The sequence below is a fragment of the Peromyscus maniculatus genome, chromosome 20 (assembly GCF_049852395.1).
Source record: "Peromyscus maniculatus bairdii isolate BWxNUB_F1_BW_parent chromosome 20, HU_Pman_BW_mat_3.1, whole genome shotgun sequence".
Taxonomy (NCBI): Eukaryota; Metazoa; Chordata; class Mammalia; order Rodentia; family Cricetidae; genus Peromyscus; species Peromyscus maniculatus.
In genome coordinates, this window is record NC_134871.1 from 29,519,128 (window position 1) to 29,542,919 (window position 23,792).

Consider the following 23,792-nt stretch of genomic DNA (forward strand, 5'->3'; position numbering starts at 1 on the left):
TTCTGAGACAGGACTTCTCTGTGTAGCCCTGACTGTCCTGGAACTAGCTCAGTAGACCAGGCTAGCCTCAAACTAACAGATCTGCCTGCCTCTGCCTCCCTAGGGCTGGGATTAAAGCTGTGTGCTAACCAGCCTGGCTAACCAGCCAGGATTTTAACTGTTTTTAAAAATGACTGTGCATGTGCATGCATGCCCCTCCCCAGACATGCACACATTGCCACATACACACACAGACCTCACCAATATTCTTTATTATACAATGCAAAATTGATACAGTTGTAAAGAAAAATATGGTCCATGTTTTTTTCAGTTAAATAATCGACATAAACCAATCATGAAGGTAATACAGTATTGGGTTTAATGAATAAAAATATTAAGATATCTATTATAAATATGTTGAAGGCATTAAAGATGTGTTCAAAAAACTAAAAGAAAATACAGTCTTAATTACTAAGCAAATGGGAGGAGGTTTTTGGAAACAAAAAAGAAACAAATGTAAATTATGAGACAGAAAAAATACAGAAACAAAAGAACCTGACAAATCTGGGAGATATTCGTGTGTGTGTGTGTGTGTGTGTGTGTGTGTGTGTGTGTGTGTGTGTGTGTGTATTCAGTGATGACAAATATATGTGGAAAATGAAGTAAGAGAAGGTCCCAGAAGATGTATTTGCTTGTAAACTGTAGAGAAAATGATACCACGATAAATGGGATTGGTAACTCCGCAGAAAAAAATAGGCTGACATTGCTCAAAACCTCAAAACACAGGGTCACTATGTGGAGATTATAAAGGGTCAGGTAATAAAATGGCCAAAACAATTCGGTCTAGATAATTGCATAACTTATTTTGTTGCTGAGTAGAGGCTATACTTTTCACACACAAAAAGAACAAAACAAGACAAAAAAACCAAGAGCAAGAAAAAAATATACCTACTGACAGAATCTAAGTAAACTGCAATGTCCACAGAAGATAATATTGTATGAGATGGAAGACTGGACTCAGTGTAATGAGTCCTATACTGTGCTGAATTAAATTCAAGTATAGACACATGAAATAATTAGGGCTTAGACTTCTCTTCCACAAAATAGCTCCAGATTTAGAAGACAATACTCTTGTGTTAGTCATATACCCAATATTATGACAAATTCACTTAGATAATGAACTTAAATTGAAGAAATTCTTTTTTAGAATCATGTTTTTCAATTTTTCAGTCCATAGCTAGTGGAATCAGTTGTGTGTGGACTTGTCATGGTGGGCAGTGTCAGATAAATAAAGCTGGAAAGAATCTAAGTGAGAATCAGATGATAGTGTTCCACAGTTCCCTCCTAGGATCTACCCCTAATGAGTTTATTTCCTTCCAGTAGGCCCTGCCTCCAAAACTTCTCTCCCAACAGCACCATCAGTTGGCAATAACTCCTTTAACACATCAGCCTCTGAAAGACATTTAAAACCCAAAGCATAACAGTCCCTGACCACTATGGTGATATTTTAATTGTATTGAAATGTGATTTTATTTGTATGTTAATAAATAAAGTTGCCTGGGGGTCAGAGCTAATAGCAAGCCATAACAGAAACTAGGCGGTGGTGGTGCACGCCTTTAATCCCAGCTCTTGGGAGGCAGAGCTAGGTGGATCTCTGTGTGTTCAAGGATACAGCCAGCATGGAGACACATGCCTTTAATCTCAATACCAACCATAGAAGACCTGGAGGTCTGTACAGACGGGCAGTGACAAGGAGGTATTGTGGATGGGTTTACAACCAATGAGAAGGCAGAATAGAAAGTCAATAAAAAGCACAAACACACAGGAAGTAGGTCTCTTGCAGAGAGGTAGGACAACACTGGCAGTGAAGGGTAAGGTTTTTAATCTCAGCTCTTAGCTACTGCTCTGACCTTTTGGCTTTCATCTCTGAATCAGCTCTATGTTTCTTATTTAAAAAGACGGTTACATCTACAGACCACCACCCATGAAACAGGACCAAGTCTTGATTCTTAGAATAACAGGATCATTTCTGCAATTTAAAAGATGCAGATTATCAGATAAAAAATTCATAATCCTTGCTCCTCTATAACTTGGTGAGTTTTATTACAGTACTAATATGACCTGAAGATGTAGGGAAGCTGGTGTCAATGAATAAGACCATGGTATTCAAAATTGTACTACTGCTCATGAATCAGAACTTTCCAGCTTATGTTCAACTGTCATTTTTGAATGCATGCTTTCCAATATTTTAAAAATCAGTCTTCAACATGAACACAGAACCTCAAATTCAACTTCATTTGAAATGAGTAAAACATTTCTTGTGTAAAAATGTCTCTTCAACTTAGCTTCTCCTCACACAGACTCTCCTTGATGGCCTCCACATACTCACATGTCAACCTCAAGAACAAATTCCTCTTCTCTAGCCACAGGTAAACCATGCATTTTCTCTACAATGCTATCAAAACACCCAGGCAGAAAAGGCACTTGAAGATGTAATAGGCAGTACAAAAGTTGAAAAACACGGTCTGGAAAACATGCACCTGGCTTCAAATAACAGAGTCACTGGTTCAGAACCAGGGACTTAAAAATTCCACAGGTCAACTAAGCATAAAATTTCATGGATTGGAAATAAACTTCAAGTCTAAAGATTTGGGCAGCAAAAGCTTTACTGCCATCCACAATGCTACCACCTAAGTGAGGGTAATCATTTCAGACCATTTTTTCTAGAACCAAAACCTATGTATATACAATTGTCTTCTTGTCATCTCCAACTACATGTTTCATAGTTACTTTTCATTCAAGATTTCCAAACCTAAATACTTGAATATTTAAGGAATAGAAAGTACAAATAGTGTTGCTTCTGAATAAGAGTATTTTCCAATATGCCAAATTGTGACCTCAATTAATGATATTTTTATATTTCAAGCATCACTATTACATTTTCCAAACAGTGTTGAATACATGAATAAATGAAACAAAAATTTGTTTCCATAGTTTGCCTGGCACACAGAGTGCCCTTTATGGATCAGAAACCACTTACATAATCTGTCTAGTCCTTGAATCTTGACTTTTAACCCTATTGTAGCCTAACAAACTATATGATACTCATAAGTAGATAGCAGTCTCTTCACTTATCACAAAGGTTTTGGTGTCATTATAGTTTGAATATTAAATGTTTCCCTTAGGAACGTGTTGAGTGCTTGTACCAGCTATAGCGCTATTTTGGAAGGTTCTGGAAACTTTAGGATTGGACCTAGCAAAAGGAAATAGGACACAAGGTCACGTCCTCAGGGACTGTGTTTTTCTGTGCTGCTTTCTCTGAGTGAAGACGTTCCCCTCCACACTCTCTTGATATGTCGCTTCACCCTGGACACAGAAGACGGGAGTCAAGTGATGATGCCTTCTGAGATCTGTAAGTCAACCTGTCTCCATGGGAGTTGTCAGTGTCGTGTATCATCACCAAGACACCAGAAGCAGCACAGGGAATAAATAGTTCACATATTCAAGACAGATGGTCCTTAAATTGTTCAGATAAGAATAAGAGAAAGAATCTATAGAGAAAACTATTTTTCATGTTAAAATTTCCATAGCTTCAAGTGTTACAACTAGAAGGCAACTCGGAAAAAGCTGCCTGCATTACTGAGTAAGCAAGTTAACTCAGTAGATCAAGGCACTTACTGTACCAACCTGATGACCCAAGTTCTATCCCTGGAAGACAGGTAAAGATAGAAGGAAAGAGCTGACTGTACAAAATTAACTTTGATATTCACACATATGCCATGGGGTGCACACACACACACACAAAAACACTAACTAATAATAATGGAATTTTTAATGTTTTATGAATTAGTTGAAAAGAAAACATTGATTTCTGGGTCTATATGTTTCTTAAAATTCACTCAACAACCATTTGCTGAGCATCAACCATTTGCCAAGTGCTATAATCTATATGAAATTTTATGAACTAAAGAAATAAAACCTGCTGAGCAGTAGTAGCACATGCCTTTAATCCCAGCACTCAGGAAGCAGAGCCAGGTGGATCTCTGTGAGTTAGAGGCCAGCATGGTCTACAGAGTGAGATCCAGGACAGGCACCAAAACTACACAGAGAAACCATGTCTCAAAAAAACCAATAAATAAATAAAACGTATGTAATGGGAGTTCCTAGCAAATTACTGTATTACTTGAAAAATAATAATATATATCTAGTTTAACTTGTGAAGCAATAGATATTTAATACCATCTTTGCCAGTAGACACGTGACTGAGCCTTATTGTTCACAGTAGGTTTATTCTACAAAGTTGCTGTGAACTGAACTGAGAATCTCTTCCAGGGAAACAGAAGGCTGGGTTTATATGAGCCTCTGATCACAAATTTTTTTTTATCATCTTGCTTTATGACAGCTTTTTAAAAAGACTCATACATAATACTTGTTGACTCATTAATGCTGTCCTCAGAGCCAGCAGCACCATCTCTCAAGTCTGAAGGAAGCTTGCAGAACACAAGCACTTCTATATAAGGGGCAGAGACAGTCCACAGCACTACGCCTGGGGCCATTTCAAACAGTGTAATCACCAAGAATAAACACAAAGTATGGGGGAAACGGCACTACGTCCACAGCACATACACTTGTTTATAGCTTGGGAGAAGGAAGAAGGAGGGGAAAGGAAGGCAGCAAGTGTATGGAAGATAGTCAGAGGAAGAAAACGAAAGTCTTTGGTATTAAACTTGCTTTTGCCATTTCCTAGCTGGCAATTTTAGGGAATTTACTTAATGACTGTCTCAGTTTACCTATTTCTGAAATGAAGATAATTATATTTCTGTATTGTTAGTATTTAAGATTAAAAGTCTTAACTATACACAAAGTATTTTGTTAAGACCCTAGTAGGCACAAAATAAGCACTATTTATGATAGCTAACAACTGAAATAAACAGAGTAAGGCAGTGGAGCATTATCTTAAACTTTCAGAGTTTAAAAATTTGTGAGAGGTCCAGGATGGGCACTCAATAATTACAGTTATTGTTTATCTTTCTGTTTTGACTAACCCTCCCCAACTGTGTTCTGCCTTGTGCCCTCTGCTTTCTCCTTGCCCTGCCACAGACACCGTCAGTGGCCCATCCAGGACACTGAACATCCCTTCCTTAGGGAGTTTGCTCACCTCAAGGTCGTGTTTGCATTAGAGTTGAGTTGCTGTCCTAGTTAGGGTTTCTATTGCTTCAATGAAACACCAAAGCAACTTGGGGAGGACAGGGTTTATTTGGCTTACATTTCTAGATTGCTATTCATCACTGAAGGAGGTCAGGACAGGAACTGAAACAGGGCAGGATCCTGGAGGCAGGAGCTGATGCAGAGGCCATGGAGGGGAGCTGCTTACTGGCTTGCTCCCCATGGCTTGCTCAGCCTGCTTTCTTATAGAACTCAGGACCACCAGCCCAGGGATGGCACCACCCACCATGGACTAGGCCCTCCCCCATTGATCACCTATTAAGAAAATGCTCTACATGTTTGTATACAGTCCGATCTTATGGAGCCATTTTCTCAATTGAGGTGCCCTCCTTTTTGGATGACACTACCTTGTGTCAAGTTGACATAAAATTAGCCAGGACAGTTGCTCTGGTGACATTTCCTTCAATGTAGACCTATCCAATGTTGAACAGCCAATTCTCCCTGCTGCCTGGGCCAAAGTGACTGTCCACAGGAAGAGGCACCTGTTCAATAGTCATTCAGGCCTACCCAGCAGCCTCCTTTCAAGTCAGTGATGGAGTTTACAGTATGTGTTGCCGTCATAGACTTTAGTACTTATAGTCAACAGAAAAGGGAGGCTGGAGACAATGTGAAATAATCCAAGGCAGATGAAGAACTGATAATGACAATGCTGGGGCTTTCTCAGAGTGAGCCTCCTAAGTGCATGTCCAAGCTGCAGCATATGGAGAAAAATTAGGGCCAAAGCCAGTGAGGAGAAGGGATGAGAGACAATTACTACTGTGCAAACATAGAGGTCCTTCATCTGTGGACTGGGCAAAGGATGAGATCAGTGACATTAAAGCCAACCCTAAGTGGCAGAGATTTAGCTGGCAGGATGAAAACCCCATCCTGCCAAACTCTTCAGGACCATGGTTGCCAAGGAACACACTCACATGGCAGAAAGCATCTTATTCCTAGCATCTTTCCAGTGCTGTGTGGGTGGCACATTTGGGGGCTGGCAGCGCAGTACTGTCTCAGATCTACTTGGAGCTTCCTCAGCTTTTGATCAGGACAAGAGGCTCATTATCATGGATATTTTATAGGACAAGCTTCTCACTAGCTGCCTTTAAACTTCCACTGTGACCAAACAAATGCTTTGGCAATACACTGATCTCAATGAAAAAGATCATTCAGAATGTAGAAAATACTAGCTACTTTTCAGATTCAACACATCTACCCACCACAAACCACATTTGATAGCTGGGTCAACCATTAGGCCTCTGTCTGATTAAATCTGTCTCCAGTTATAAAACAAACATTTTCCCTTTCAAGCAACTATGTTGCAAGCTTCATACTGGATTCTTTCTGGAACACATTTCATGTGATCCTCCCCAAACCACCGGGAGCCCAATGTTGTCATCCATCTCCATGCTACAGTAAAGGAAGCTAAGGGAAGTAATTTGCCAGAAATAATGTGGAAAGCAATAGCAGACCAAACATTCAACCAAGTCTACACATCTTCCATCCACACCCTTTCACTGCATCATATATGACTAAGGTATTGCACAACCTGCTCTCAGTGGAATATAAATACAAATTGGCTTGGTTTCCTCAATCTCTGAACCAGCTGTGCTATGCTGAATTCTGTCTAGAATCCACCATTCCACATGGCTTTGAGGGGGTAGAAAGTCCCCAAGGGGAATGGAAATGAACATCAAGCTTTGAACACTCACTCACAACTGAAACAATATCTTCTTTCCCCTCTTTATGTCTTTTTTATTGAAAATAGATTCTTTTCTCATACAATATATCCTGATTACAGTTTCCCCTCCTTCTACTCATTGCAGTTCCTTCCCACCTCCTCTCCCCTCCTGCTCCACTCCCTTTCTGTCTCTCATTAGAAAAGAACAGGATTCTAAGAGGTAACAACCAAACATGACAAAATAAAATATAATAAGATGAAGCAACAATTTTCATATTCAAGTTAGACACAGCACCCCAACAGGAGAAAAAATGGTTCCAAAAGCAGAGGAAAGCGTCAGAGACAGACTCCTTCTCATGGTCAGGAGTCTAATAAAAATACTAAGCTAATAGCTATACTCTATACCTGGAGGAGTATACTCCTGCGCTTGCTGCTTCAGTCTCTGCAAGCTCATATGCACCTTGATTCATTGATTCAGAAGTCCTTGTTTTCCATCACCTCTGACTCTTATGATCTTTTCACCTCTTGCACAGGATTCCCTGAACTCTGAGAGGAAGAATTTGATGTTAATCTCCAATTTTAGACTCTCTCTCCATGTAATGTCTGGCTGTGGGTCTCTGCATTTGTTTTCATCTGCTGCCTAAAAAAGCATCTTTGATGATGACTGCATAAGTCACCAGTCTACAAGTACAGCAGAATATCAATAGGAATCATTTTATTGACTTTTTTTTAGACTAGTCATGTTTGGTTTTACCCTAAGTCTCTAGGTTATCTAGTTTCTGGTTCTTGGTTACCTGAGCAGTGTCAGATATGGATTCCTTCTCGTGGAGTAGGCCTTAAATCAAATCAGACATTGGTTGGCCGGCTGCTCCTACAAGGTATGTGCCACCATTGCCCTAGCATATTTTTCAGGGAGGACAAATTGTACTCCAGGCTTCTCTTTTGATAGCCTGCAGAACACCTCCCCTCACAAAAGAGACTAGAACATTGGGATGAAGGTTCCATGTAGGCACCAGGATGACTGCTCCATGTTCAGTGAGTTGTGTGGATGTTGTTCTCAGCAGTGGGGCCTCACTGTCAGTTTGTGGAGAGCAAGCCTCTGTCTTAGCATCAGCTTTAGTTCTTTGGTGATCTCCATGGAATACTTGCCCCCCACACCCCTGGTCAACAACTCAACTGAATGCAACCCAATCTGCCACTGGAATCCTTGTCTGGCTACAAGAGATGGCCAGATAAAGAGTTGAGACTCTTCATCATCCATTGCTAGGAGTCCCCACTAGGGTCACCCTCATGGATTCCAGGGAGTTTCCACTGCACTAGTTTTCCACACCACCCTGCAAATGCCCACCCCCCAATTGCAGCCATTTCTCTCCAGGCTCTCTCCCTCCAACCTATCTCCCTGCCACCTGATCCCTCCCTCTCCTATCCTCACCCTCTCTCAGTCTATCTGTAAAATCTACTCTATTTCCTCTTCCCAGGAAGATCCATGTGTCCCCACTGGACCCTACCTCTTACCTAACTGTAACATGCATCTTAAAAGGTCTTATTAATTTAAAAAAACAAAAACAAAAAATCCATGGCAGATATTGGGCTGACGGCTGAAAGATCAGAGAAACAGAACACGCCAGCCACATTCTTACTTCTAAGAAATCCTCAACTCAAGAGAGAGACTTCCTGTTTACTCATGTCTCATAATGCCTTTGTGTGCCCTGCCATCTTACTTACTTCCTAGTGCTGCAATTAAAGGTGTGTGCTACCACATCTGGCTCTCTTCCCAATATGGCCTTGAACTCACAGAAATCCATCTTGATCTCTGTCTCCCAAATGCTAGGATTAAAGGCATGTGCTGCCACTGCCTGACCTCTATGTTTAATATAGTGGCTGGATCTGTCCTCTGATCCTCAGGCAAGCTTTATTGGAGTACACAATATATCACCAAACCTAACCTCTCTGGATGTACAGATTGTAGCTTGGTTATCATTTACTTAATGGCTAATATCCACTTATAAGTGAATACATGCCATATTTGTCTTTCTGGGTCTGGGTTACCTCACTCAGGATGATTTTTTTCTAGTTCTAACATTTGCCTGCAAATTTCATGATGTCATTTTTAATAGCTAATATTCCATTGTGTAAAAGTACCACATTTTTTATCCATAATTCTATTGAGGATATCTAGCTTGTTTCCAGTTTCTAGAAATTATGAATAGAGCAGCAATGAGTCTGGTGGAGCAAGTGTCCTTGTTGCAGGATGGAATATTCTTTAGGTGTATGCCCAAGTGGTATAGATAAGTCTTGAGGTCAATTGATTCCCAACTTTCTGAGGAACTGCCATATAGGTGGCTGTACAAATCTGCACTCCCACCAGCAATGGAGGAACGTTCTCCTTGATCCATACTCTCTGCAACATGAGCTGTCACTTGTGTTATTGATCTTAGCCATTCTAACAGGTATAAGATGAAATCTCAAAGTAGTTTTCAATAGCATTTCCTTGATGGCTAAGGATGTTGAATACTTCTTTAAGAGTTTCTCAGTCATTTGAGATTCCTCTATTGAGAATTCTCTGTTTAAATTTGTATCCTATTTTAAAATTGGATTATTTGGTTTTTTAACATTTAGTTTCGTGAGTTCTTTTTATATTTTGAATATTAGTCTTTTATTTCATATAGAGTTGGCAAAAATCTTTTTCCATTCTGTAGGCAGTGGCTTTGTCCAATTGATGGTGTCCTTTGTCTTACAGAAGCCTTTCAATTTCATAAGGTCCTAATTATTAATTATTGATGTTAGTGTCTGTGCTATTTGTGTTCTGTTTAGAAAGTCTTCTCCTGTGCCGATGCTTTCAAGGCTACTCCTTACTTCTTCTATTGGCTTCAGTGTATTTTATGTTGAGGTCTATGATCCACTTGGACTTGAGTTTTGTGCAGGATGATAAATATGGATCTATTTGCATTATTATTCTACGTACAGACATCCAATTTGACCATTACGATTTTTTGAAGATGCTGTCTTTTTTTCCACTGTGTATTTCTGGTTTCTTTATTAAAAATCAGGTACCCATATGTGTGTGGATATAGGTCTATGTCTTCAATTCAATTAAATTGATCAACATGTCTATTTTTATGCCTATATCATGTACTTTTTATTATTATAGTGCTGTCGTACAACTTAAAATCTGGGATGGTGATACTTCCAGCAGTTATTTTATTGTTCAGGATTGTTTTAGCTCTCCTGGATTTTATGTATTTAGATGTGAAGTTGAAGTTTGTCCATTTGAGGTCTGTAAAGAATTTTGTTGGGATTTTGGTGGGGATTGCATTGAATCTGTAGATTGCTTTTGGTAGGATGGCCATTTTTACTATGTTAATCCTACTGATCAATGAGCACGGGAGATTTTTCCAACTTCTGATATCTTCTCCAGTTTCTTTCTTCAAAGACATGAAGTTTTTATCTTACAAGTCTTTCACTTGATTGTGTAGTGTTGTCCCCAAGATATTTCATATTATTTGAGGCTGTAATGAAAGGTGTTGTTTCCCTGATTTCCTTCTCAGGCTGTTTGTCATTTGTATATAGGAGGGCTACTGGTTGGTTTTTTTTGGTTTGTTTGTTTGTTTTGTTTTTGGTTTTGTTTTTTGTTGTTGATATTGTATCCAGTCACTTCACTGAAAGTGTTTATCAGCTGTAGGAGTTTCCTGGTAGAATTTTTAGTGTACTATCATTTCATCTGCAAATAATCATACTTTGATTTTCTAATTTGTATCACCTTGATCTCCTTCAGCTGACTTACTGCTCTAGTTAAAACTTCAATAACTAGCCGGGCGGTGGTGGCGCACGCCTTTAATCCCAGCACTCGGGAGGCAGAGGCAGGCGGATCTCTGTGAGTTCGAGGCCAGCCTGGTCTACCAAGTGAGCTCCAGGAAAGGCGCAAAGCTACACGGAGAAACCCTGTCTCGAAAAACCTAAAAAAAAAAAAAAAAAAAAAAAAAAACTTCAATAACTATATTGAATAGATATGGAGATGGACCAGCTTGTCTTGCTCCTGATTTGTGTGGAATTGCTTTGAGTTTCTCTCAATTTAATTTGATGTTAGTTATGGGCTTCGTGCAAATTACCTTTAAGTTTAGGTATACCCCTTGCCTCCCTAATCTCTCCAGGATTTTTATGAAAGAGAATTTGATTTTGTGAAAGGCCTTTTCTGCATGTAATGAGATGATCATGTGGTTTTATTCTTTCATATTGTTTATATAATAGATTACATTGACTGATTTTTGTATACTGTACCATTGTTACATCTCTGGGATGATGACTACTTGATCATGGTGTATGGTATTTTTTAATGTGTTCTTAGATTTGGTTTTCAAGTACCTTATTGAGTAATTTCACATCTATATTCATAAGGGAAATGATAATTATTTTTCTTTTTTGAGTCTTTATATGGTTTGAGTATCAAGGTAACTGTGGCCTCATAAAATGAATTGGGCAATGTTCCTTTTTTTCCTTTTTGTAGAATAATTTGAAGAGTATTTGCATTAACTCTTCTTTGAAAGTCTGGTAGAATTCTGGGATTTTTTTGAGGTTGGGGAAATTTTTTTCTTATTATTCTATCATATAATACAACCTCACTCCACTTTTCTTAGTTCCCCCTCCAAACTCTGCTCTCCCCAAGATCCACTTCTCTTCCATTTCCCTTCAGAAAAGACCAGGCCAGGGATATCAACTGAATATGGGGCAACAAGTTACAATAAGACAAGGCCCAATCCCTCATACCAAGGCCAGATGATGCAACCCAGTAAGAGTAAAAGTGCCCAAGAGCAGGCAAAAGAGTCGGTTGGGAGAATTTTAATGACTGCTTCTATTTCACTGGGGGTTATAGGTCTATTGGAATTGTTTATCTCATCTTGATTTAATTTTAATAAGATAATTGAGAAAAATGTCCATGGCGTCTGTGGTTTCTTAGAGTCTGTAGCACATCTGTCCTGGCCCTTCTGGCTTTTAGAGTCTCCATTAAGAAGATGAGTGTAATTCTAATAGGTCTGCCTTTATATGTTACATGGCCTTTTTCTCTTGTGCTTTTAATAGCCTTTCTTTATTCTGTATGTTTAGTGTCATGATTATTATATGGTTTGAGAAATTTTTTCCTGGCCCAATCTATATGTTGTTCTATATGGTTCTTATACCTTTATAGGCATCTTCCTCTTTAGGTTAGGAAAAATTTTCTTCTATGATTTTGTTGAAAATATTTTCTGGGCCTTTGAGCTGGGATTCTTTTCCTTCCTCTATTCCTATTATTCCTAGGTTTGTTCTTTTGATAGTGTTCCAGATTACCTGGCTGTTTGTGTCAGGAATTTTTTAGATTTAATATTTTCTTTGACTGATATATCCATTTCTTCTATAATATCTTCAATGTCCGAGATTTTCTCTTCTATCTTTTATATTCTGTTGGTGATGCTTGCCTCTCTAGTTCCTGTTCACATTCCTAAGTTTTTCATTTCTAGAATTCCTTCACTTTGTGTTTCCTTTATTGCTTCCATTTTCAGGTCTTGAACTGTTTCATTCTTTTTATTCAACAGTTTGTTTATATTTTCTTGGCTTTTTTAAAGTATTTATTAATTTCCTATTATATTATATATTATATATATAAATATATATAAACAATTTCCAGTTGTTTGTATTTTCCTTGATTTCTTTAAGGTATTTATTTATTTCCTCTTTAAAGACCTCTACCATCATATAGTTGGTCTTAAGGTCTCGTGCTTCAGTTATGTTTGAATATTCAGAGCCTGCTGTGGTAGGATAGCTAGACTCTAATGAAGGCATATTGCCCTAGCTATTATTGATTGTGTTCTTGTGTTGGCATCTAAGCATCTGGGTTTGGGATGATTACAGGTCTAGGTGCTGATTTCTGTTGTTTTGTTTTGTTTTTTTTATTGGGGGTCCCTGCCCCCATCTGGTTTCTGTGTCCTTTCTGGATTTTTGAAGAGTGTGATGCCTGTGTGTTGTCTGCCCTGCTGATGTGTTCACAAGAATGAATGCTTGCCGGGTTTTGCTGGGATTCATCGAAGAGTAGGGGGAGGAGTTAGGAGGGAATGGTCTGTGAGATCCCAGGAGATATGGGCAGGAGGAATGGAGGCTGCAGCCAGTGTTCTGTTGCAGTGCTAAAGATGAGACTGAGGGATTGAGTCTGGGAGAACTGAGAGAGAGAAGATCTGCAGGCAGTCTATTTGGTCCTCTTTATGTCTTTTGTCAGTGGAGAAAGTATGGGGGCACTGCTGTCATAGCTGTCATCATTGTAATAGTAAGAACAACTTGACCAACTTTACTGACTTGTGTAGAAGCATCTGACCCCAGTTATTTGCAACTACCTCAAAATGGCTGTGTTTTATACCCCTTTGTCCTTACCTTGGCACACTTACTGATTCTAAGGTAAATAAGAAATATGTTGCAATACAAATTCTTCCTAACTGTCTCATATTTACCCTGTGTTTCAATTCTTGTTTGAATTTAGTGAAGCACAAACATGAAACTCTGGTTAAAAATTAGTTCTAAAGATGACGAAAGGTTTAGAATTCTAGTGAAAATCCCTAGTTTACATAGTAGCCTATTCAGACAGTCCTATAAGTCACTTACAACCAAGGTCACAAGCTTCCCCTTGCACTGGCAGCTTTAACAGCCTCAGAATTGTCCTAAGCTCTGAGACAGTCCTACCTTTGCCAATGCCATTCTTACTGGTGGAACCATCCTTTCCTCAATCAGATCCCACCTATGTTGTAATGATTATTTCTGCCTGTCAATTATAATCACAGAAACCTTCACATTCTCCCAGACCACAGGAGATAATTGTGTTGTATGTTTTCAAAAATTTCAGCTCCTTACATAGTTTCCTCAGGGAATTCATTCAACCAATTTTTCAATGTTTTCTATGGTCTTACTGATATTTTTTGAGCAAAATGAAAGGGTTATATTACACAGAACACAGTTTTTCACATGTATAACCCTCAATGGGTTTGCCTACCAGACCAGCATTACTGTATCTAAGAACCTTAGAGGCTGATTTCTACCCAAGCTAAGTATCATCCCAAGAATGATCCCAGAAAATATATTTTACAACAGTGACCAAAGATGTCTCCATTTTGTGTTTTAACTTATAATTTTACTGGATATAGATCATGAATTATCAATTATATTATAACTACTTAAGGAAAGGGTAGGGCAGTCAATACTCTGAAGTTCCTAGAACACTGACATACATGAGAGAATATTCTGTAAAGACATCTTCAGAGGAATAGGAGTATGTCAAAATACAATGTCCATATCCTTTGACTCAGTACATATCAGTATAGCCTTATTTGAAAGGAGAGCTTTGAAAAATAAGTGGGACATAAAGCTTGAGAATAGGTCATAAGGCATTCTGGAGGACCTGGTTATCTTAAAATTCAGTGACAAGAATGCTCACAAGAGATAGTGGTAGTAAAAATATAGAAGAGAAAAAAAAAACATTGCCTTAGTTACTTTTCTATTGCTATGAGAAAACACCATGACAAAAGGAACTCATAAAAGACCACATTTAACTGGGGCTTATTTACAGTTTCAGAGAGTCAGTCAATGACCACCATGTCAGGAAGCATGGTAGCAGGCAGACAGGTATGGAACTGGAGCAATAGCTGAGAACTTACATCTGATCTGAAAGCTGGAGGCAGAGAGACACTGGGCCAGATATGGACTTTTGAAACCTCAAAGCCCACCTTCTCAAACAAGACCACCTTCCTAGTCCTTCCTAAAAATGGTACTACCAACTAGGGACCAAGTACACAATATGTGAGCCTATGGAGGCCATTTTCATTCAAACAACCACAGCTATAGATGACTAAGATTAGGATTTGTAGGAGAGCAACAAAGCCAAGGAATGTTTGGGGCGACCAAAGGCTAAATGAGGCAAAGAAGTATTCTCTAGAAAGAGAGCAGCTTTACTGTCATCATGATTTAAGACCTCTGCCTTCCATAATTGTAAAGGAATAAATATCTGTTATGTTAAGGTGATTGATTGAGGCAAGCTGAGGAAGCCAGCAGAAACAGCTTCTGTAGATTTATTCTTCTGTTCAGAAAATATTCTCTGAGATGTTGTTAGAAAATAGACAAGATGCTAGACATATCACACATATAAAGATTTCTTCTTCATGGATATAGCCTTGTAGAAACTTATATTCCAGAGGCAATTCTGGTTGCCATCTGAATGTGGAGTGTAAGTTGCTGCTAGGGCATTTTACATCACAAAAGACTACAGATGTGAGTCATGTGCATGTGTCATGGAAACAGGAACTCAACAGACTACAGATATGAGTCAACTGCGAATGCCATGGCAACAAGAACTCAAAAGATGGCTCTGGAGCCATTGGGAAAAACAGCTCTAGACCAGGCTTCTCTAATTCCCACAGTTCAGAGAGGTTGAGTAAGAACTGCAGCATGGTAGAGTCAGACAGACATCATTTCCCTTTGCACTGGACATGTACACCATGTCACAGCACAGAGTTGAAAAATGAGGTTAAAAGAGCACCTAGGATAAAAGCAAAATGCCAGCTCTCTTCAAAGTAAGTATCACACTGATTGAAAAAGCTAACAATCCTTTTTAGGAGCAATGACAGTCTGTGTATGAACCAGCAAAAAGAGATTGTCTGACCTAAACGTGGCACATAAGAAAACAAGTGACAGAGACTGAATAACAAGTCACATATGCAAGCCATGTTTTCAGAAGCTAAGAAAATCTAGTTTAGATCGAAATAAGAGCTAAAATTGTATTCATATAAAACCCCCAAAGGCAAATATATGCTTTCTCTCTGGACTTTAAATTGTGTGTGTGTGTGTGTGTGTGTGTGTGTGTGTGTGTGTGTGTGTGTCCGAGAGAGAGAAGGAGAGGGGTGGGGGGTGGGGAGACAGACAGACAGGCAGGCAGGCAGAGACAGAGAGACAGAGTCAAAGAGAGGGGAAGTGTTGAAACTAAGAAGATCATAAAAGGGGAGAAAGGGTCCTAGGAGGGGTCAAAGAAGAAGGAAATGGACTACTCAGTGACATGAAAGGTTGAGCAAGGACACCAGTGGGGGGCAGGGACATAGGGGAGGGAAGAGAGAGAGGATGACATTCGGACAATAGCAAGTAGGGATGGAAAAAAATACCGTGTAAACCCCACTACTTTGTATACAGACTTTTAGAATTCATTTAAAAAGACAGCCTCCCTAGAGAAACCTTATGTCATAGGGTTACTTCCTAGAGCCTAGAAGCATCTCTATTTTGTCTCTGGCTCATATCAACTTTGTAAAAATAGGTAATCTAGTAAAAAGTAAAGAGCTGCACTTAAAGATGACATTTTAAGGAGGGTGTATTTGTTTATATGTGTATGTTTACATGTTTCTGCCTGTATGGCTATGTGGAGTTCAGAGGTCAACCTCAGGTTTCATTCCTTAGGAACACTATCTACAATTTTTGGGGAGACAGTGTCTCTCACTGTGACCCAGGGCTCATCAGTTAGGCTATGCTGTGGGATGGTCTGTATGTCAAATGCTCCGATTGGTCAATAAATAAAACACTGATTGGCCAGTGGCCAGGCAGGAAGTATAGGCGGGACTAACAGAGAGGAGAATTGAGAGAACAGGAAGGTGGGAGGAGACACTGCCAGCCGCCTCCATGACAAGCAGCATGCGAAGATGCCGGTAAGCCATGAGCCATGTGGCAAGGTATAGATTTATAGAAATGGATTAATTTAAGCTATAAGAACAGATAGCAAGAAGCCTGCCTCGGCCATACAGTTTGTAAGCAATATAAGTGTCTGTGTTTACTTGGTTGGGTCTAAGCGGCTGTGGGACTGGCGGGTAACAGAGATTTGTCCTGACTGTGGGCAAGGCAGGAAAACTCTAGCTATAAGGCTACACTGGTTGGCCAGCAAGCCAGGGATCCACGCGTCGCTGACTCCCCAGTGCTGGGGTTACAAGGGTATGCACCATGCTCAGAATTCTAACATGGGTTCGTACAGTCAAACTCAGGTTGTCTTCTTTCATGGAAAGCACTTCACTTGCCTCTCCAGCCCCATGATGCCTGTGTCTAAACAGGAAACTAATTGCATATGATGCACAAAAGGGGGAAAATAGAGAGAAAAGAATTCAAAGAATATCCCCATAAAATGGATAAAAAGTGGCCAAATAGAACGTGAGGGAACCTAAACTAAGCCAATGCTTCCATAAAACATATAGGAAAAGAAAGTATAAAGAAGCTTATGTGATAGAGCAAAGCAATGGGAATGAATTATGAATGAATTATCATAAACAGAAGAGAAAACCATCATGAAATGAAGACTATGTTGAAGATATCCCCAGAGAGGCTGAAATACTGATGAAAACTAAGGGTCATATAAGATACAAAAGAGGACCAAGACTAGAATAAAATGTAAATAACCAAATTAGAGATGATTACAGCAAAATAAACTTGAAAATGACTATAGCAAAAAAAAATACACACATAGAAATCAGAAAACAGAAATCACACATATGCAGAACTTGTGGGCCCATGGAGCATAGCAGAGCAAAGGGGTGTTCGGTCTGTTGATCTTCCTCTCCCTAGGAAAAACTCCTCAAAGAAATAGCAATAATTTATAGTCAACAAAGCTATGAAGTATGAGGATGGCTGTTAAAAATATTTTAGAGCATGTAGGAACTCAAAAACTGTGACATTAAGCAACTTTGTTACTGCATATTTAACAAACCTAGATAGTATAATCTACTACACAAATTATACGGTGCATGTACACACAACACACACACACACACACACACACGTGTGTGTGTGTGTGTATGTGTGTGTGTGTGTGTGTGTGTGTGTGTTTGAAATAGCCTATTACAGGATTGTGATAAATAAGATAACATGATATGAATAAAACACGGGAATGATAAAGACATGCAATAAACAAGATATGTGAGGCTGCCACCAACACAGCATGACATTATTTTACAACAATCTTTCTTTTATAAGTAGAGGAATGCTACAATTTAATGGTTGAAAGTATAGTGTAATGAATATATGTAGAAGTAATGTAACTACTATTATATTATTCTGTCAGCTGTTATAGGCTGTACATCACTGCACATTCTATACTTTAGTATGACTGGCAGGACAGTAAACTTGTTTATATCAACATCACACAAACATGTGAGTAATGCATTGCTTTATGATATAATGATTGCTACAAGGTCAGTTGACAATAGAGATTTTTAGCTCCATTATAATAATATGAGACTCCTATCATATCTGTAGCAAATCACTGGTCCAAAACATTATTATTAAGTACATGACAGTAATTATACAGAATTAATATAACTAAAACCAAAATAAGTAGTGATTATGGTAACAAAATATAATGAATGTTAGGAGCCCTAACATGTAGTGTTCTATAATTAACAAAAGTGCTATGAAGAGCTACAGACAGTAAATGCTGCTGAGAGGGAGAATCAGTTTTCCCTAGGGACAGACTCTTAGGAATCCCTTGTATCAGTCCCAAAGACATGTTCATATGAGCAGCATTAAACAGACTCATTAGGTTATACATACACACATATGTGACAATAATATAGTTAAGAAGATATTATGAATTGAGAAGCAGTGGGGGGAACACAAGTTGGAGGAGGGGAGATATGGGTAGAAATGATATAAATGCAGTACTCATGTATGAAATTCTCAAAAAAAGTTTACTTTAAACAAGTGAGATCAAAGAAAGGGATGAGAAAGCTGCTGGTGGTGTGTCTGTGCCGAATCCCTAACTTTACTTACAGAGGCAGGCATAGTGAGGGGACCAGCACAACCCCAACCTTACAGCTTTGTCAGTGACACAGAGCTATGAGGAGACTATGAGCAGCATCATGGGACTTCAGCCCCATAGAGTAGTCACTGATTAATCTCTACACATCTTGCTGGAGCTATGTCACTTGATATTAACTGGTTTTTGTGTGAACATGTGATTCAACTCTGGCCAGTGAAGCCATGAGTGAGATATTTGTTTCTCTGCTTTTAAGAAGAAACATAAGAAGAAAGCAGGGTAACATTTTTCTTTGTCTCTTGATACAGCTACATGTTAAGTTTTGCATGTAAGTGAAATCGGAAAGAAATAACCAGGAAGATAAAAAGTTGTGTGCACTGAGGATGGCAAAGTAGGAAAGTTAAAATGTGAAAGCCTTTATACAATTTTTTTTATCTTCTTAATTTCTCCAACAAATATGCACTGCATGTCTATTCTTCCTAAGGTTTCCCCTTCATGGGACAGGCAGATGAAACTCAACCCTTAAGAATATTCGTGTTTTCAATTTTCAGTGTGATTATGATCTATAAAAAAAGAGGCTTAAACAAAAAACAATGACCAAAAAATCCACTGGTTCTTTTGTTAAAGACCTTTAAATTATTTTTTTCTTAAGCAAATCCATTTCCAAACATCAAAAGGGTTTTCTCTTCCTTAACATGAAAAGATAAACTGTTTTTCAAAGTTACTTTATATTTTACCCAAAAACAAAGCAAAAATAAAATTCCCAAAGTTTTATGGGAAGTAACATATCAGAGTATGAAGGGAATGCCCCATTCCTCTTTCAAGAAGAAAGGAAGGGTTTATTCATATTTTGTGTGAATCCCTCTGCTCTTGAAAACAACTGTGCCAAGTGGTAACCTGGATGTGTGCAGCCAGACAGAATGCTGACGGTCCTTTGTCTAGAGCAGTGGTTCTCAACCTTCCTAGTACTGTGACCCTTTAGTAGAGTTTCTCCTGCTGTGCTGACCCCAACCTTAAAGTTATTTCATTGCTACTTTATAACTATAATTTTGGCCGAGTGTTGGTGGCGCATGCCTTTAATCCCAGCACTCGGGAGGCAGAGCCTGGGGCGGATCTCTGTGAGTTCGAGGCCAGCCTGGGCTACCAAGTGAGCTCCAGGAAAGGCGCAAAGCTACACAGAGAAACCCTGTCTCGAAAAAAAAACTGTAATTTTGCTACTGATAGGAATTATATAATATAAATATCTGATAAGAGTTCATGACCCATGGTTTAAAAACCACTGATCTAGAGGAATGCGGATGTCTTTCTTATGTAGGTGTGTTCTCCATAGTTTAAACTCTCCCTAAGCATTACTTAAGGGAAAATGTTCTCACAAACAACATTTACTTTGTCATCAAGTTTTATATATCAGAGATATGCTCATACTGTATTATTCTGCTATGTGGATCTGAAATCAATGAGATGTAAATGCATACACTTATTAAATAGTACAAGTAAACCACAAAAGTATTTTATTCACAATATCATTGTGGAAATAACAAAAAGTTCAGAAAATAGACAAATTTCAGTTCTACTTAAGATATCTCTGCTCTTCAGAACCTTTCTGTTTCCAATTAGTTTTTCCAGTAAAAGAAATTTAAGATATACAGCTATGCTGTCATGTTGAAGCTTTTAATATCCCATGACAGTGATTGGTATATTGCATTACCTTCTATAATTGATTCCTTATAGTCACTTTCATTGCATCTAGTGAAATAATTAATTTTTAGAAAGAAGACTAAGTTTTTGTTACAAGATAACTTCTCTCTCCACTCCCCCACATACACATACTCACACATAGCTTACCTTGCACACATGCTCACACATCACACACATACACATGCACATGCAAAGTATTCATTTGTCTACAATTATGTTCATGTGTACTCCACACATGTGTTCACACAACATGTATAAACATATATACACAAATTAACTCCTATATTTATTTTATTATCTGTTCACAATCAAGAATAGAACCTCCAGGTAGCCATGAATATCAAGTGTCAAGTTCTCTCTCTCTCTCTCTCTCTCTCTCTCTCTCTCTCTCTCTCTCTCTCTCTCTCTCTGCAGTTTTTGTGATTTTATTTAAACACATAGCCTGGGGTTGGAATTGGTGACTCTGGTGGCCAGCTGTGCTGCTCTTTTTACAGTGGGTTTTTGGTTCTTGGAAAAAATGTTGTGAGCAAACTCAGCACAGCAAGATTTGTGCACATCTGCAGCACTTCCAGCTCCTTGACATTGTGAACCAGAAACTTCCAGAAGCCACTAGGAGACATTTGCTTGGTTTCTTTGTTGCTCCCGTAACCAGTGTTGGGCATTAGGGTCTGGCCCTTCAATCTTCTCTGTACTCTGTTGTTGATACCTCTGGGTCTCCACCAGTTTCACTTAATTTTGACATAGTGGTCTGACTGATGTAGCATGAATTCTAATTGGTCTTAATAATAAAAACACAGAGCCAGATATTGGGGTAAATGCTGAAAGATTAGAGAGACAAAAGAGCAAGCCACAGCTACCTCTTATCTCACCAATTTCTTAGTATGAAAGGAAGGAGCTTCTGTCTCTGACCCACCTTATCACTTCCTCTCTCCACTCAGCCATATCACTTCCTGTTTCCTCCTCTCAAAGGCATGAGATCCCAAATGCTGTGATTTAAGGTGTGTGCGAACACAGCCTGGCCTCTATGGTTAACTAGTTAACTATCTCTGCCCTCTGATCTCCAGGCAAGCTTTATTTGTTAGAGCACAAACAAAATATCACCACAGTTCCCCCTTTTTTGTCTAAAATTTAAAAAAAAACTAATATGAGAAAAACTACATGCAATAAGTACAATAACTATATACAATATATACAAGCAATAATTATATTAACAATGTCTGGTCCATTAACATTTGACAAATTCAGAGAAAATACTCAATTATCTATCCTCTCTTGGTGAGTCCAAAGGGTTATATCTAATTCACATAGGATCCTAACATGCATTACCAAAACTATCTTTTAATGTCTCTCAATCCTATACACTTTACATTTCTTTAGTGAATTTCTCTTCTGAATCTGGTAACAAGGAAAACTATGACTATCTAGTCTTTAACTGCACAGAGACCCAAGAAGAAACTAATATTACCTGACTAAGAAGGAAGTACAAGCAAGCAATTTCCAAAAAATGTGAGAAATGACAGAAACAGCTGGGTGCTTAGACATTGTAACATTGTAGAATCTGTAACATTGGGGCATCCATCTTCAGCCTACAGGCCTAGCATATCAGACAGACTTATCTGTGAAGCAAGATTTTCTGAAGGGCTGTCCTACCTTGTCTTGGCAAAGTTCAGCAACTCTTTCTTTTGTGTCCTGCTTATCCCATTTGGACAGCATACTGTCAGCAGTAAAGGGGAGGGCATATTCTTGCCCAGTGGCTAACTTTTGCCATAAAGAAAGTAAACTCCATGTGCAGTTTCTTTGATGCCCATCATCTGCCCCAAAGTAGATTGGTGCTGCCAGGATCAGACATGTCTCATTGTCATAAAAAGAACTCATGTTAATAAAACATCTTAAATGCCATATTCTATAGATCTCTGAAGTGTTTGAAGACCACCTGTCTACCTAAAATATATCTGTTTGACCTTAAAAACATACCTAATATGACTACAAATATAATTGTATTAGATGACCAACTACTAACCTGCATTTCTTTATTATCCTAAATAGTTTGTAATAATAACTTTCAAAGACAGGCAATTTGCATTACATTGTTAAATGAGATATATAGGTACAATTCCTTGAACAAGGTTAGAAATTCACAGTATGTTCTAAACAAAAATAATTTCAACTTTGTATCAATATACAAAGATACATATCAATGTAAAATATTTAAAACAAGTAGTTGATTTTTAAAAGTAGATTCAATAATCTACCCTTTTATCCTATCTTTATAGCCTCCTTTTTTCTTTTCAGAGTAGATTAAATAATCTACCCTTTTATCCTATCATTTCTATATTCCCCTTTTTTCATTTCAAAAGAAGAACCCTGAAACTAATTTCCTTTGTTCAGCTTTTTTCCTGACCATTACAAATAGCAACTTGTAACCAACTCCCCTAAATAATGACAAATATCCATAACCCATTGAATGACCAAAAACCACCTACCCCATTTCTTGGGAATGTGGTGTTTTAAATTTACTTCCTATTGTCTGAGGGTGATGGCATCTTTAGGGGATCAATACTGAAAAAAATGTTGGGGTAATTGTTAAGTCCTGCGAGTGGTAGCTATATTATTTGTTGTCTAGCCTCTGCATAATAGAAAAGTACAGGGTTTGTCTTGAGCTCTGGCTAGAATAGTCTGTGAGGCTGTATCATCTCAGCTAGCCACCTCAAAATTGTCCTGAGCAGTTTGTAGTCCAAAGTCAATCTTTAGGTGATGTTTGTCAGCTTAGTGATGTTATTATAGTCCACGTGGAATCATCATTGTGGAACTCCATGCTCCTTCTGGAGATTTCAAAGGTCACTGTTAGGCATGGTCATGGTTCACTGCTGAAAACTTAAACATTTTAAATGTCATATAAAGCAGATCTCAAAGGGGTTAAAAGATCATTATTTGTTATGTACATCCAGGGTACAAAAACTTAATTCCTAATTACCTGATAGAGACTCAAACCTGAAATTATGTACAATAAGCTAAATGAAGCATTTTTCTAGAATTATTTAGTACTCTATATATATGACCATTAATATTAGTACTCTATATAACTATTAATATCATGAAAAAAGTTTAAAATATATATATTATCTTATAAATTTTGAAATATATTTATACCTTAAGAAAAGTGTTGAAGAGTCAAAATAAAACCAAAGACTCATGAGATTAGTGGCAATAGAATAGTCCCTAATTTTGGTTTTTTTTCTGTCTCATATCTGGTGGATCTTCTGACATAAGACAGAGATTTTTGGATTTTTCTTTAATAAGCATGCTTGGGTTTAGAAAAGGAGTGAGCCACATTCCAACTCCAAAGTCAGCTTTAATTTTTAATTGGACTGGGACTGCAAAAAGACCATTTGCATTATGTGTCTGTACAGAACAGCAGAAATAAACATTTAGGAAGAT

The 23,792-nt window shown here is 38.3% G+C and overlaps 1 protein-coding gene across 2 annotated transcripts in view; it reads right to left on the reverse strand.

The window, feature by feature from the left end:
- Cpq (carboxypeptidase Q) overlaps nucleotides 1-23,792 on the reverse strand; it is a 429,601-nt gene that overhangs the window by 388,126 nt on the left and 17,683 nt on the right. The window lies entirely within an intron of this gene.